General features: G+C 37.2%; 2 long non-coding RNA genes across 2 annotated transcripts; one reads left to right on the top strand and one right to left on the bottom strand.

The window, feature by feature from the left end:
* Window positions 1–6,356: 6,356 nt before the first annotated feature.
* Window positions 6,357–9,248, bottom strand: LOC138882309 (uncharacterized). The gene is made up of 2 exons (XR_011403839.1): window positions 9,054–9,248; window positions 6,357–7,103 (listed from the first exon to the last, which is right to left on the bottom strand). It is a non-coding gene; the product is annotated as an uncharacterized lncRNA (long non-coding RNA).
* Window positions 9,249–12,019: 2,771 nt separating this feature from the next.
* On the top strand, window positions 12,020–14,019 carry LOC104248379 (uncharacterized). Its single transcript, XR_011403752.1, has 2 exons — window positions 12,020–12,453; window positions 13,197–14,019. It is a non-coding gene; the product is annotated as an uncharacterized lncRNA (long non-coding RNA).
* Window positions 14,020–15,047: the final 1,028 nt, after the last annotated feature.

Raw genomic sequence — 15,047 nt, 5'->3', positions numbered from 1 at the left:
GGGTAAAACTGGGTAGAAAACATGCTATAGGTTTTATATCCTGCAAATCTGCATTAGAAGCCATGTTCTAGGATTGATGTGTTCATTTAAATTTAAACAATGTTGAACTTGTGCATTAGATAACCTGTTTTTAGGACCTTCACGTTTACTACTTCAGTATGTTGCATGCTCAATTCTTGGTTTTTCGCAAGTACTGTCACATAAACATCTTGCTATCAAATAATCTTAATAAAACTGTCATTCTTGTATACATTAGATACCATGTTCTTAGGAACTCTATTTGCATCTGTTTGAACCACGTCTATTTCAATTAAATAATAGTTGTCTGTGAACAGGTTTAAAACAGACTCATGTATAAGTATCATGTCTCTAAACACAATTGATAAATCGCCTGTTATAGTCTGTATCACCTAGGTCCAGCATGCCTATAGGTTGAATAATCTCAAACTGTTTAAACAGTTTCTACAACTGTGATTATATAGAATCCCATGCCTAGGCAAGCCTTAGGTAACTAACCTCCTTGTAAAAAAAAGAGAAACTGTGTTCGGATCGTATTTAAACTGCTTATTTTCACAGGCTATAAAACCAGTAGGCAAAACTAGTTAAGATTTTGCCACCTCCCTTAAAACAAACCCTGCATACCCTGTATCTGTAACATTCATCTAGATGTCATGTTCCTAGGTTATCTGAACTTCTTCAAAATCAGCTGTGTGAGACGTGTTGTTTATTTGCCTATGTATATATGGAGGTAAACATGAGCCTTTTATCTTCTTCCTTAATTGACAGTCCTATATGTTATTCGTTGTCGCCTAGACTTTTCCCTTTTAAACACCTTAGGATTGTCTAGAACTGCCCAAGTCTAGAGGCCTTAAATTCCTCCGGGGCCATAAGGAAGGGACGGGTAGCAGCACGCTTAGAGGTCGTTAATCAAACTCTCTTATGTAACTAATAAGTGGTGGGGGGGATAATGGGTAGTAAAAGGATATGATGACCTGCGCGTTAATATCACGTGTAGCCCTTCTAGTTGAGGAGGATTATCGGGCATTGCACAGATTGATCCTGTAGGCTAATCAACTTAGGACTTCCCTTTCCCAATTCCTGTAAGTGCTTAAATTATCTAAACTTCCCTTTTTCTTTACATATACATGTGTAAGCTATCCAAACCTCTTTTACTTTCATTATCTGAACTTCCTTTATCATATATGCATTTAGATTGGGAAAACTATTTTATTTGCAAATACGTGCTTACTTGTTAATTGACTAATTTGAATAGTTTATGTTCGGTCGGGACCCACCATTGTGGACCGCGAGGGGTGCCTAACACCTTCCCCTCAAGGTCATTTCGAGCCCTTTCCCCGATCTCTGGTGATGCAAACTAGTTATATGAGTTAATTGCTATAGGTGCCCTTACACACCTTAATCCGTTAGGTGGCGACTCTTCAAATACCCAATTCCCAAAAGGAAACGAGTCAATCCCCCATGAATGTTGAAACCCAGACTCCGCGAGGAAAAAGGGGGCGCGATAGCATGGCTACTCTGCTGGGGATATTTTAGGCTCTTAACTTATTTTTGTGAATTAGTCTAAGCATGCTTTATCCCGTGTACCCTTTCCTCTTTATTTGGACTTAACTGCTTATTTATGATTTCTTTATTTTCCTGAAACTGACTTGTTTCTTTATTTTCTTTTTCCGTAACTGTCTTTCAATTATTTAAATACTACATTTATCATTTTTTACGTGCAAATACTTGACAACATGTTATTTATTGTTGCATAAATCATGCTCAACATCATATTCCACTCGTGCGTAATCAATCCCAGAGCAACGCTTGGTGAGTGTTTGTGTTATTCCAATATATCACCCTTTTAAATTCGGAAAGGTGTATTTGTGGTAAAACTAGTCGATCAACGGTGCGTTCGATGGTTCCGCACCTTTCCCCCTCATGTTGTCTGCTTGAGGGTCCTAGTCTAGACCTCTATAGCATCCTTACTCTGATTATGCATGCATCATGGTCAAACTTAGCTGGGTTAATATGTTGTCTGCATAATAACCCTTTAAGATAAGCCTCGTCCAAAAGTCCATCGGGTTTTCCACAATTCCAACGGACGTAATCACAATTGTGTGCATTAATTTGGAGAAATAAGTGCCAATATGCTAATCATTACTGTATAAATAGATGAACCTGGAGGGGGAAAGGGCCTAACTATCTCTTATTTTGCAGAAAATGAGGCACGAAGTCCCCAGATTCGGTATGGTCGGTAGCATACCTCCACTTTTGATAGATTGGTGGAGGGACCTTCACTCAAGCGACGAAAATCATATGAAAAGAGTCTTCAGGAATTTGCCATCACTATTAGATCTTCAACCGAGCAAAATGATGATCGATGTTGCCACTCTGTTTTGGGCTAAGGAACGGGCTGTGTTCTATTTTGGGGATATAGAGATGACTCCCCTCCTAGAAGAAATAGGAGGATTTGCTGGGCTCCCTTGGGATAGCCCTGGTCTGTTAGCACATGAAAATTGCACCACCAGAGGGTTCCTTAAGATGATGGGGCCGAAGAAAAATGATGATTTGGGGTGCCTAAAAAATTCCTACGTACCTTTTGACTTCATTTATGAAAGATCCGGTCACACTAGCTCTTACCGTATTTTTTATGATGAATTCTCAATCACCTCCCTAGGCTGGGTTCATCGTAATGTCTTCGTGTTCATTGTGTGCTTCTTGGGCATGCTGGTATTCCCAATCCAAGGGATAGAATTCATACTAGGCTGGCCATGGTGGCCAAAACTCTGATGGATAGGATCGAGGGGCAGACATATACTATTGTCCCTATGATCATTGCGGATATGTATCGGGCTTTAGAACACTGTTAGAAGGGATCTAGATTCTTTGAGAGTTGCAATTTGTTGTTACAAGTCTGGCTGTTAGAATATCTCCAAAGGGGTCAATACCGCCAAGAGTTTCCACGAAGACCGTGGAATGACCACATAGCCTTCCATCACCCTAAGAGAATGACCTACATTCCAGACATGTTTGCTCAACCTAAGGATGTTGTAGGATGGGTGCAGTTTTTCAACAAGTTGACTGAGGACCAGGTTCAGTGGATGTTCGAGTGGTTCCCCACCGACGAGTTCATCATAAGATCCAGAGATGTCCCGCATTTGGTGTTGATTGGGTTAAGAGGGATATACCATTATGCTCCCCTCAGGGTTATGAGACAGGCATGCAGAAGACAAGTCATACCGGGGTTACTAAGACGAGTCACTTCATAGCTGATTTCTAGGGTGATGCCATCCCATACAAGAATGAAGCACAACATATGTGGACTTTAAAGATTATTGTGGAGAAGGATAATATCGAGCCGGACCAATATCATGCAGGCCATTCATACTTTACCCCTCATGGTTGGATGATAACCTATCAAGAGTCTTTGAGCCAAGGAATGGTCCAAGAAACAAGGTCATAGATGAGTTTGCCGAAGTAGAGGTGAAGTACAACAAGCTGCGCAAAAGAGTTCGAGAGTCTGGAGTTGAGCATATGGCGCAGCATAAGGCCGATATGGAAATGATTAACGAGTGGAAAGAAAGAGCTGTTAAATCCAGCAAGAGGCTGGAATATCTGGAGTACAGTTTAATGGAATTGGAAGGGAAGATAAGGAAGAGGGTCACCGACTGCCAGAAAGCTGAAGGAAATGAAGGAAGGCATTTGGCAAGGGAATTCCTACTGCTGAACCTGCGCGAGCTGGGAGAGTTGATTGACAACAACATCCGGTCTAGAGAGGGTACTTCTGGGACCAAGTAGATTAGATTTACTTGCTTTCCATTTAAATGTAATAAGGCCAAGTGTCATTAGCAACATTATCTTATTTAGTATCGTTTTGGGTCGTTTACTTTTACATTAATGAAATGAGGCAATTATTGGTATTGAATTTCTCCAAATTTATTTGTTGATAGGCCTACCTCGGGCACAACGAGGCTCCCAAATTAGGATGAAAATTTACATTCCCGCAATATCTGTTTAAATACTGCAAACATTTCAGAACCCTTACTGACTTGTTTACCTTTGTTTTTCTTTATTCTTTATTCCCATCCCCCAAGGTTGGTTGGCACATACTGGCATCATCAGCGTATCACACCAGATCTAGAGGCCCTCCACCTCCTCCTCCTCCAAGTAATACAAAGAGTAAATGGAAAGCTAAAATGGACGACTTAAGTGGTATTCGAAAAGAAAATATAGAAAATGCAGAAACTTCAGACAGACGGAGCACTCCGGCACCAAATGATTTAGTTTTGAGGTTAGAACAAAAGATACTGGAACTACAGGGAGAACTTGAGCAGGTCCGCAACTTGGCAAACCTAACCCTCACCCTGAATGTCCCTGATATCAACCAACAAAACACCAAAAACCCAGCACCTCCCAAAACACACTGAACCAACATCCACAAAGCCCTCATGCACCGCATCAATATGCAACTCTACCTCAAAATTTCAATCCCTTACCAATACCAACTCCACCACAACACCATCATCAACCAATTCAGTACCCACCAACCACCATTTATCACACTCCTCATAACACACCACATCCCATTCCCGATCCTCAAAACTCAACCAATGACCACCACTACACCCAGGCTCCTGGAATTCACCAAAATAACCCTATATACGTGGAAATTGTACCTCACTCTATCCAACTAACCTCCTATACACCAGAATCCGCTGAGAAGGACATGCTCATCAAGAACATGGCTGAGGAATTCAAGAAATTGACAAGTCGAGTTCAGGGTGTCGAAGGAGGCAAAGGGATAGAAAGTTTGAACTATGAATACTTGTGCATACAGCTGGATTATAACTGCTAGAGGGTTACAAACCTCCCAAGTTCGAGATGTTTGATGGTACAGGTGATCCTAGGGTTCATCTAAGGACCTATTGTGACAAACTCGTCGGGGTCGGAAAGGATGAAAAGATCCAGATGAAGCTTTTCATGAGGAGTCTTACGGGAGATGCCATGTCTTGGTACATCAGCCAAGATCCTATGAAATGGTCTAACTGGGTGAGTATGGCGTCTGATTTCATGGACCGATTCAGGTTCAACACAGAAAATGCGCCAGATGTTTTCTACATTCAGAACCTTAAGAATAAGCCCACCGAGACTTTCTGCGAGTATGCTACTCGTTGGAGGTCGGAAGTAGCCAAAGTCAGGCCATCTTTGGATGAGGAACAGATGAACAAATTTTTCGTTAGAGCATAGGATCCGTAATACTATGAAAGGTTGATGGTTATTGAAAACCATAAATTCTCTGATATCATCAAACTTGGGGAAATAATCGAAGAAGGTATCAAAAGCAAGATGGTAACGAACTTTGAGGCATTACAGGCCACAAACAAGGCATTACAATCAGGCAGCATATCAAAGAAGAAAGATGTTGGGGCAGTAATGGTGGCTCAGGGCCCAAAATCTCCACTCACATATCAAATACCTCCACTCACATATCAAACACCCCCACCCACATACCAAGCACCACCAACTACATATCAACCCTCATCTCCCAGATATTCCCAACTGGCCACTGTCTATCATACCTATAATTCCCAACCATCTCATTTCCAGTCACCTCCAACTCACCAAAATTATCCAATACCATGACCTAATTTTGACCCAATTTTGACCGCAAACTACCCAGACAATACACCACTATTGCTAAGCCCATCGACCGACTGTATGAAAGGTTGAAGGTTGCTGGTTACGTCACTCCCATTCCCGCTGTGGCCATAGAAAACCCGTCCCAATGGGTAAACCCAAAAAAACCTGTGCATACCATTCCGGTATGAAGGGGCACACCATTGATGAGTGCCGGACATTGAAAGATAAAATCCAAACACTAATTGACATCAAGGTCATATAGGCGAAAGAAGCTATACCCAATGTCCGCAACAATCCTCTCTTGGATCATATGGGTGGCGGGATACATGTGATAGAGATGGATGAGGAATGGGATCCTGAGGGGTCAATCGGGATTATTTGAGAAGGTGATGACTTTAAACTTGCAGTCACACTTACTCCTATTGTATTACAGACTCAGTTACCAATCGATGTTGGGGTAGCTGCATCGGTTCCATTTGAGGTTGAGGTAGCTCCACCTGCAGCCACCCCTATTCCATTTAAAGTGGAAGTGGCCACACCTTTCACAGTGATAGTATCAACCACACCTCCTTTCAATTTAAAAGCAATACCCTGGGATTACGTTGCGAAGTTAGGTGAAAAAGAAAGTCAAAAATGGAGGAATCTGATGCTGCATAAGGAATGACTAGGACCGAAAAAATCTATACACCTAAACACTTGGGAGGACCAAGTAAGGATGCAACTGCCAAGCAGCCTGTCATTGAAATAGGACCAGATGACCTATGGAGGAAAGTACAAGCAAGGTAATACTCCGTCATCGATCATTTAAACAAAACTACAACTCAGATATCCATACTATCACTATTGCAAAATTCAGAGGCGCACAAGAATGCTTTGATGAATGTGTTGACTGAAGCTTACGTGCCCAACAATATCATCTGTGGAGAGATGGCGAACATGGTAGGGCAAATGCTGGAAAGTCATAAAATAATCTTCCACGAGGATGAGCTACCACCTGGAGGGTTGAATCACAACCGAGCATTGCATATCACAGTGCAATTTGAAGACAAATTCATTGTCAGGGACTTGATTGATGGAGGTTCAAGCCTCAATATTTGTCCATTGAATACTCTGAACAGATTGGGCAAAGGTTTCCATGAAATACGGGCAGGAAGCATGAACGTGAAAGCCTTCGATGGGTCTCAAAGGGCCACGATTGGAGAAATTAATCTTTGTCTGCAGATGGGGCCAACTTGGTTCGACGTGGAATTCCAGGTACTCGACATATCAGCCTTATACAATCTTCTGTTGGGCCAACCATGGATACATGCAGCTGGGGCTGTGGCTTCCACACTATATCAAGTCATGAAATTTGAATGGATCTATCAGGAGGTGATTATTCACAGAGACGGGAGTAACCCTATTTACACCAGTCAAACCATCCCGGTTATCGGAAACAGAAGTACGGCAGGAGGGGAAACCTATCATCACATCGAACGTGTCAATGCCGTTGAGAAAGGCAAATGATAGAGTAGCAAAATAGAAAGCATACTGGCATGGTCTAGGTATGAACCCGACAAAGGGCTTGGGAAGAATCTCCACGGTATTACCAAACCGATACTGCTGAAATGTCATGGTACTACCTTCGGGCTCGGATACCAGTATATATGGTAGGAGTATGATGATTGGTCGTTGTGAGCATGTGATTTTTGTCCTCTACGAACTACTCCTAAACAAAACCCAAGAAAATAGATTTTACTTAATTATTTGATATTTTTAGGAATTTTTGTAGAATTTTATTAATTGTTTATATTTTTGTGCGCGTTTAATTTTTATTAAAATCAAAAAAATACCATGCATTGTATTTAGATTTTTATTTTTATAATTTTAGGATTATTTAGTTAATTATTTATTTTATTAAAGTTGAAAATCAAAAAAATGGCTCATTTTACATTTTTTACCTTTTAATTTTTAGATTATTGATTTTTCTCTTTTAATTTAGGATTAAGTAATTTTTATAATTAATACAAATGGATAATTAGTTTAATTTTGCAAATAAAGATAATTTAGGACTTAATTTAGGGTTTATTTAAATTAATTAGTCTTTAAAAAAATTTTAAAAAGGGTTTTTGGCCGAATTGGCCATTTCTTTCTAAACTAGTCCAATCCCAAATTCCCCCAAAATAGCCCCAAACCCGCCTGACCCGACCCGAACCGACCCAAAACCCATCCCCTTTAATTAAAACCTAGTTCCTAGACCTAAAAATGGGATCCCTTCCCCATTTTTCTAGACCTAGCGCAGCTTTCCCTTTTTTCTTCACTAAAAAAGATCGGATCCCACATAAAAAGAAAGAGATGGAACCTTCTCAAAAAGGTGGACCTTTTTCTCTGAAAAATAGAGAACGGCGATACCCTCCTCTTTTTACATAAATTAAATAAAAGACATCCCTCTTCTCCAACTTCCCTGAATTTTATTTTGCAACTCTCAAATGATTCTGAAGAACCAAAGAGACGACCAATGAGCTTTTCCTTGGTTTGGCTGATGCTCTTGAACTATTTGAGCAGATGAATGGAAAAGCCTCCATATTGAATGTGTTACACCTCATAAGTTTAACCACCTTGATACTGTTATATATATATATATAAGAAGGGGTTAAAAAGTTAAAGTCAGTTAAAGTTGCCTAAAAAGTTAGAGTTAAAAAATTAAAATCGTCTTCTTAGATGGTATAGATGATATGACTGATGGTATGATAATATTAACTATATCAAATGCAGTTGTTTTCTATATCTATCTGAACAGATACTACTATTGTATTGTAGATATATAAAATGTACGGCCAAATCTACTATCGAATAAAATCCGGTTTCTATGTCTAATATAAATTCTTCCAAACTTTGAGTAAGGCTCCTAGCAAAGCTTTCTGGATTTGTATAGTTATTACGATTATTGGACATTAACAATAAAATTATTTTTTGCGATTAAACTCTTATGTTGTGAAAATCCTACTCGGTACTCTCTCTCTTATTCTATAGACTTGTATAGTTACCATATTAACTAAATTATGAACTGAGATTACCCCTTTACTACTCTTTTTTTTAATCCACTCTGTTCATCTCTTCTTCCCAATATTTTAAAGTTTTTGACACCTTTCTTAACTCTTATTTCTTTAACCTCACCCCGACCATAGTTAAACATTTATACCCTTCTTAATTGTTTTCAGATTTTACTTAACCAGTTTTTCCTAGGAATTTACAGGTTAATCCATCATAATTGTTAAGAAATTGGGAAGTTAACCATATACTAAGAGTGATATCTAATAATCGAGCATATGAACATGAAACATAAAACTATACAGAATAACAAAAATTTTTAAAATAAATAGGGGTAATATCTAGCAGAAACATAATTTAGATAAAGGTGAGTAACTTACATGCTTATAGGAGAGAGATTTCCCTTTCGGGAAACTCGAAAAAGACTATTGAGCTTTGAGAATTAAAAACGATCACACATAAGCATAAAGACTTATTTATTTTACAAGCTTAGAGGAGGAACTACTAAAGTATTCATAAAGAAATATTTTACAAAGTGTTTTGGGAGAGGAATTTTGGTTGATGAAAAGTTGGTTGGATGGGTTTTTTTTTCAAAGTGTTTTTCTTCTTCTTTCTTCTCCCTTTTATAGCTAAATTTTTGAACGGATTTGAAAAATAAATTCCAAACTCTTTCGAAATCTATCTTGTCCAGACTTGCAGGGTACTTCATTGGGCCTCATCTTCACATGGCTTGGTCGGAGATTCCTTTCGTGTTCGTAACTTTTTCTTCCACTCAAAATTTTAACTTGTCTTTTAGCACAACTAACATTACCTCTTGTCACATCTTCTCTACTTTATGTCACTTGTCACTTTTGTCTTTTAGCACAGCTAGCATTTCTTTCTGTCACATCTTCTTTACTTTCTTGTTTTTCTCATTGGTATGCCAACATTATTGCTCTGTATACCAGCCTTGTCATTTTTCCTTTGTCTTTGGTGCTCTTTTACTTGCTGTTTAACTAAGACTTTGCTTTTATGTGTCTAAATTATGTATAACTATTGTATCAAAACTCATTTCTGACTCGTCTTTATATGGATCTTGAGCATCTTGATAATTTAGGTTGTCTTCATAGTTATCATCTTCTCCTGAACTTTGGGTCCTTTCTGGATTTGGACTTGGATTCTTAACCATGTGTTTGTCTTGTTCTTCCTTTTCTTGAAAAATGTTTTCTAATGTCTGTTTGATTATATTTTCTATTTTTTCATTTTTTGAAATTATACCCTTCTTTTTTAACGCTTCTCCTGTGTTAAAGTTCTGAGTAGTCTTCTTCTCGATGGACCTTCATCTTTACTTTTTGGCAAAGTGACAGCCATAAACGGATTTGATGTGTCTTTACTGGTTACCGTTTGAACTGGACTAGCTGTATCATTATCCGATACAGTGGATCTTGCTACATTCATTGGAGAATGCACACCCTTCTCATACAATTGTAGTTTATTACCATTCTTGATTTTTTTAATGCTATGTCTACTTCGAATTCGTCTTGTATTATTTCAATATTCATAAATTCAGTATCATTATCTTCCATCGTACTTTCAGTTCCATCATCTATTTCTTTTTGGGTAGAATAGTTATAATTGGTAAACCTAATTGATGTTTTTCCTTTAGAGTTTGTATACATTAAATGAGATTCTGGTTTGAATATTTTTGGCTTTGCGAAATCTTCTAGATTCCATTCTAATCCAGCATATTCTTCTGGGTTTATCTTAATAGGTTTTATTAATTTTATTCCTTTATTTCTCATTACTTCGACTACATCGTCTACCTTAATTTTAAATTTTGTATTACTATTTGTTGCCATTTTTCCTATGAAACTTACACATATCAGTAAATTATTTCCATTATTCATTTCTTCATATCCCTTAGTCTGTATACCTATTTTGATATTTTTTCCAAATTCTGCTAGATTTATCATGAAATCTGGGCTAATGTAAAATATTCCTCCATTATTTGTCATGTCTACTTCTGTTAAACCTATTATAGATTTCTTTTGATCTGACCATCTATCATCATATACTACTATTAGTACTTTAGTTCCTAAATTCTTTCTAGTTAGTCCTTTTAATCCGATTAGTATTAATCCAATATGCGAATTCTTTTTATAATTTTTAATTTGTCTTACTGATTCTGGATTAATTAAATTTAATGTTGCAACCTTATTTCCTATAGCTGATAATTGCTCTTTTGTATAATGTCTATATAGTCGAGAGTTATTTGAAAAATATCCTGTATTATATAGTATTCTCGGATTGAGTAACCTTAGTTGATTTTGTTGAAAGATTTGTATATCTTTGTCTATATCTATTATTTCATCCAATTTCTGATTTTCTTCTTGTCTTTTTTCTAGTTAGAATTCTAGCTAACATATTATTACCTATTCTATTATCTGAAAAACTTATTCATGATCTCTCTTGGTTTGTTGTTCTTGACCCACCTGGAAAAATGTCCATTTTTGTGGTTTTCTTATTTTAATTTTATTTTTTTGCGGTGGTATTTCAACTCTTTTTAATTGTTCCATTAAATCGTCTACTTTTAGGATTTCAGTCTTTATCTCCTTTTCTTTAATAATTTTATCTAGCTTTTTATTAATTTCTAAAAGTAATACTATTAGAGTATTATTCTGTTAAAATTATACAATTTTAAAACATGACTACAAAAAATAGGAATAATAAAGACCGAAAAGGATATATATATTTGATATGGTATTTTGAGTGGAATATTTTTATAGAGAAAAAAAAGTAGTTTGAAAGATATAATTTTATATTTTTATTAATATTACAACTTTTGAATATGTTTTAAATTATACTCATAATATGAGAAAGTTTATGAGATTTTCTTTATTGTAAAAATATAAATTATTTTCTCACAAGAAAAGAAGTTAACATTTTACCATTTTAAGAATTAAGCGTACGAAAATTTTACTCTTTATATGAGATTAGAAAATTATAAGTTGAGAAATATATGTATTTTTACATGGATATTTTAAAGAAATAATAGTGTATATATTAATTTTATATGGTACCGCGTGAACATGTTAGTGAGGTGTATAAAGCGTATTAAGAATAAAAAAAAAATTAATTAATTTGAGACAATTCTTAATTATGCGGGTAATTAATTAATTACCGAGTAGCGGGATATTACCTAATTGATTATTGGATAAAGTTTAAATCCCAACAAGAAAATTACGTGGCAGCCCTTCCATGCCAAGAGTGTGACTCATGAATTGAAGGGAAAGGTGGCAAGGCTAGGACAGTCGACTATACTAATTGAGATCTCTAGAGAACTAATGAGTTCACCACGTAAATGTGGATAGCTATCATTTTTTTACTTATAAGAAATGCTTTTGTGAGCAGTGCCTCAAAAGTTAATAAGGGATAATTCTTCAACGTTAAAAGACCTCTTCTTTCTTTCTAGCAAATTTGCATAAGAAAGCATGAGCATCAGTACTACGATATTATACTGTTTTGTGAGGCTTCCCATGTGGTACCAAGTCAAAATTCATTAGCCAATGTTGGAAAAAGGTTCTCTGTGATGGAATTTGTGTGGTACTGACTAAAGTTGGTTGTGCAATTTCTCGGGTGTTTGTCAAGTTCCACTGCTATCCTAGCCGGGTTTGGTTTCGTCAGTGTTCCGGGTCATTTTCTTCCGAGAATTTGTACTTGCTTCGAGCTTTTCATATGATTTGTTCCGTATTTTGTCGCAATTAATCTATGTTAGAGGGATTGTCAAGAGAATCGGCTCAGGTATGTTAAGGCTAGACCTTTCTTTCATTTTGACATGATCTCGTAATTACGCGCGTTTGAAAAATGAAGCATAAAGAAAAATCCTTATCCCAGAATTTATGTATATTTTTCTAGTTCTGTAAGTTACACTATTCTCTTTATCGGGGCTTCATATTCAATTGAGTATTTCCTTCTTCTAGTCAAGAGAGCAAAGAATTTATATATACATTATTAAAGTATTTTCATTACCATCAAGCTATAATCGATGGGCAGGCCTCTATTGGGCAACCTTTAATCAGATGGTAAGTTATATACCGAGCCTACTATGGTCGAGCACTTATGAGCGAGCCCAGTTGGTCGAGATACAGAGCCTAGTATGGTCGAGCGCCTATGAACGAGCCTACTACGGCGAAGCAGTTATATATATATACCGAACCTACTGTGGTCGAGCGCTTATGAGCGAGCCCAATTGGTCGAGATACAGAGCCTAGTATGGTCGAGCGACTATGAGCGAGCCTACTACGGCAGAGCAGTTATATATATACCGAGCCTTATAGGGCTGGACAACTATTTTACTTACTATATTGAGAGAGTTGAGTCAGTATCAGCAGATAAGCATATCTTCAGATTATTTTTGACTTCCAGCTACTTGCAGTTATTATATTATCAGTTCAATTTCAGCTTTCAGTATATTGCCTTACATACTCAGTACATTATTTCGTACTGGCGTCCCTTTTTGGGGGCGCTGCATTTCATGGGTGCAGGTCAGACAGACAGACGGGTAGGCCTCTTCAATAAGTTTTGCCCAAGTTCAGCTTGATCAGTAAGCTCCATGCCTTTCGGAGTTTCCAGGTTTAGAGCCTTATGTACATCTTGTATATATATGTATATATGTTATGAGTAGGTCGGGGAGTTGTTCCGATCATAGTACATCCATCAGTAGAGGCTTGTAGACATATCCTGTCAGTTAGTCCAATATGTTGGACTTGCAGGCGTTGTATGTATATTTGGTTGGTTTGTCAGCTGTAATAGTTATGACGGCCTTGTCAGCCCAGTTTTATATTGACATTTAGTCAGCATTCGCAGTTATCTTGCAATGTGGCCTATGGCTAAAGTATGACATCATATGTTCAGAGTCCCTTAGTTGCAAGTTGGTACGCAGGGATAGGTGAGGCACTAGGTGCCGGTCTCGCCCCCAGGTACGGGGCCTGACAAAATGAAACTGCTCGATTTGTGAAGGACATGCTTTCTCAGATCAAGCATTTGAGGACAGAAAATACAACTTTGCTGTCTAAATCTCAATATCTGTAGACGTGTGGGAGTATTGTTGCTGCGTTGCGATTTTGCTGTGCTGTTTCTGTTGATCTCCATCCTTCATTCTTGCTTTCATTTGGTTTCTTTTTGGAGTACTGTTGCCCAAGCATTTAGGTACATACCTCTATAAACTTGTAGGATTTTTATTTTAATCCATCTTCTTTATTCTTCTATGAAATTCAGATGTGTCTATGTGTGGTTCATGATGTATGTTTTGTGAACTGCCCTCTCAAAGGTGCGGACGATTTGAATAGTGGGCTTTAACTTTGTCAACTTAATTGTCGCTCATAAATGGTTTTCCAATTTAGATCTGCCCTTGTAACCTGAACTCTCATTCTTATATTTTGTAACATCATCAGCCGATACTTCTCTATTTTTCTTGCTCCATGAGTTTTACTTGCGTCTAGATTGAAGTTGCCGATTTCGTGTTTTGCATACAAAAAGAAAAGGAGGTTAAGGTAAAAGGCAGATAATCAACGAACGATGATGGAGACAAGTAGTTGTACATTTTACTTGTATATGGTATGTGGGGTTCTGCTAATTGCTGTGTATGAAATTTGGGGAGTAAAAGATGGGGCGGTTGGTAACATTGTCATCTTTAGTTTAAGGTGTCAACTTAAATGTGCAGATTTTGGCTTTTATATATATATATATATATATGTAGTTACTTACAATGCTTTTGTAACTAGCGTAAAATGAGTATTATAAACAGAATGAACTAGGTAATTATTTTTGCAAATTGATATGGCTTTATCGGATTAAACTAATGAAAGAGCGGTATACGATCGCTATCACCAAAAATTAGTCATAAAGGAGACAATAAATTTTGTACTGATTGCCTGTTCCTTATTTTTATAGCTAGGTGTTCCCTTTGTAGTTTGAATTAAATCATTTTTTTATATACAATTGTTACATTGGTGTAATAGTTTGGTTTTAATATGGACAGTAAGTTGCTTAATTAGTTCCAATGAATTTGAATGATAAGATTGAATGTAACACGATGATGAGATGACTGATTTTAGGTTTACTAAATCATGTACTAATTCGTTTTAGACGCGATTAATAAATCATCATAGCTACGGGTACGATTTCCGTGACGTAATTGTGATACTTAATTCCCAAATTCGGGGCGCATTTCATGTAACCCGATCGTAACAACTCCGAATATTAATAAAATAAACATGCCGCGAATTGCGGGTGCATTTCATATAGCGTGGTTTGCGGCGTGTTCCAAAACAAACAAGTGTACGACAATCGTAACTTGTTCAAGAAATAATTCTATAAATCCTAAAAGCAGTTTA

This window comes from Nicotiana sylvestris, chromosome 11, assembly GCF_000393655.2.
Source record: "Nicotiana sylvestris chromosome 11, ASM39365v2, whole genome shotgun sequence".
NCBI lineage: Eukaryota > Viridiplantae > Streptophyta > Magnoliopsida > Solanales > Solanaceae > Nicotiana > Nicotiana sylvestris.
The sequence above is the reverse complement of the archived record's forward strand: the minus strand, read 5'-3'. Positions and strand labels throughout refer to the sequence as shown.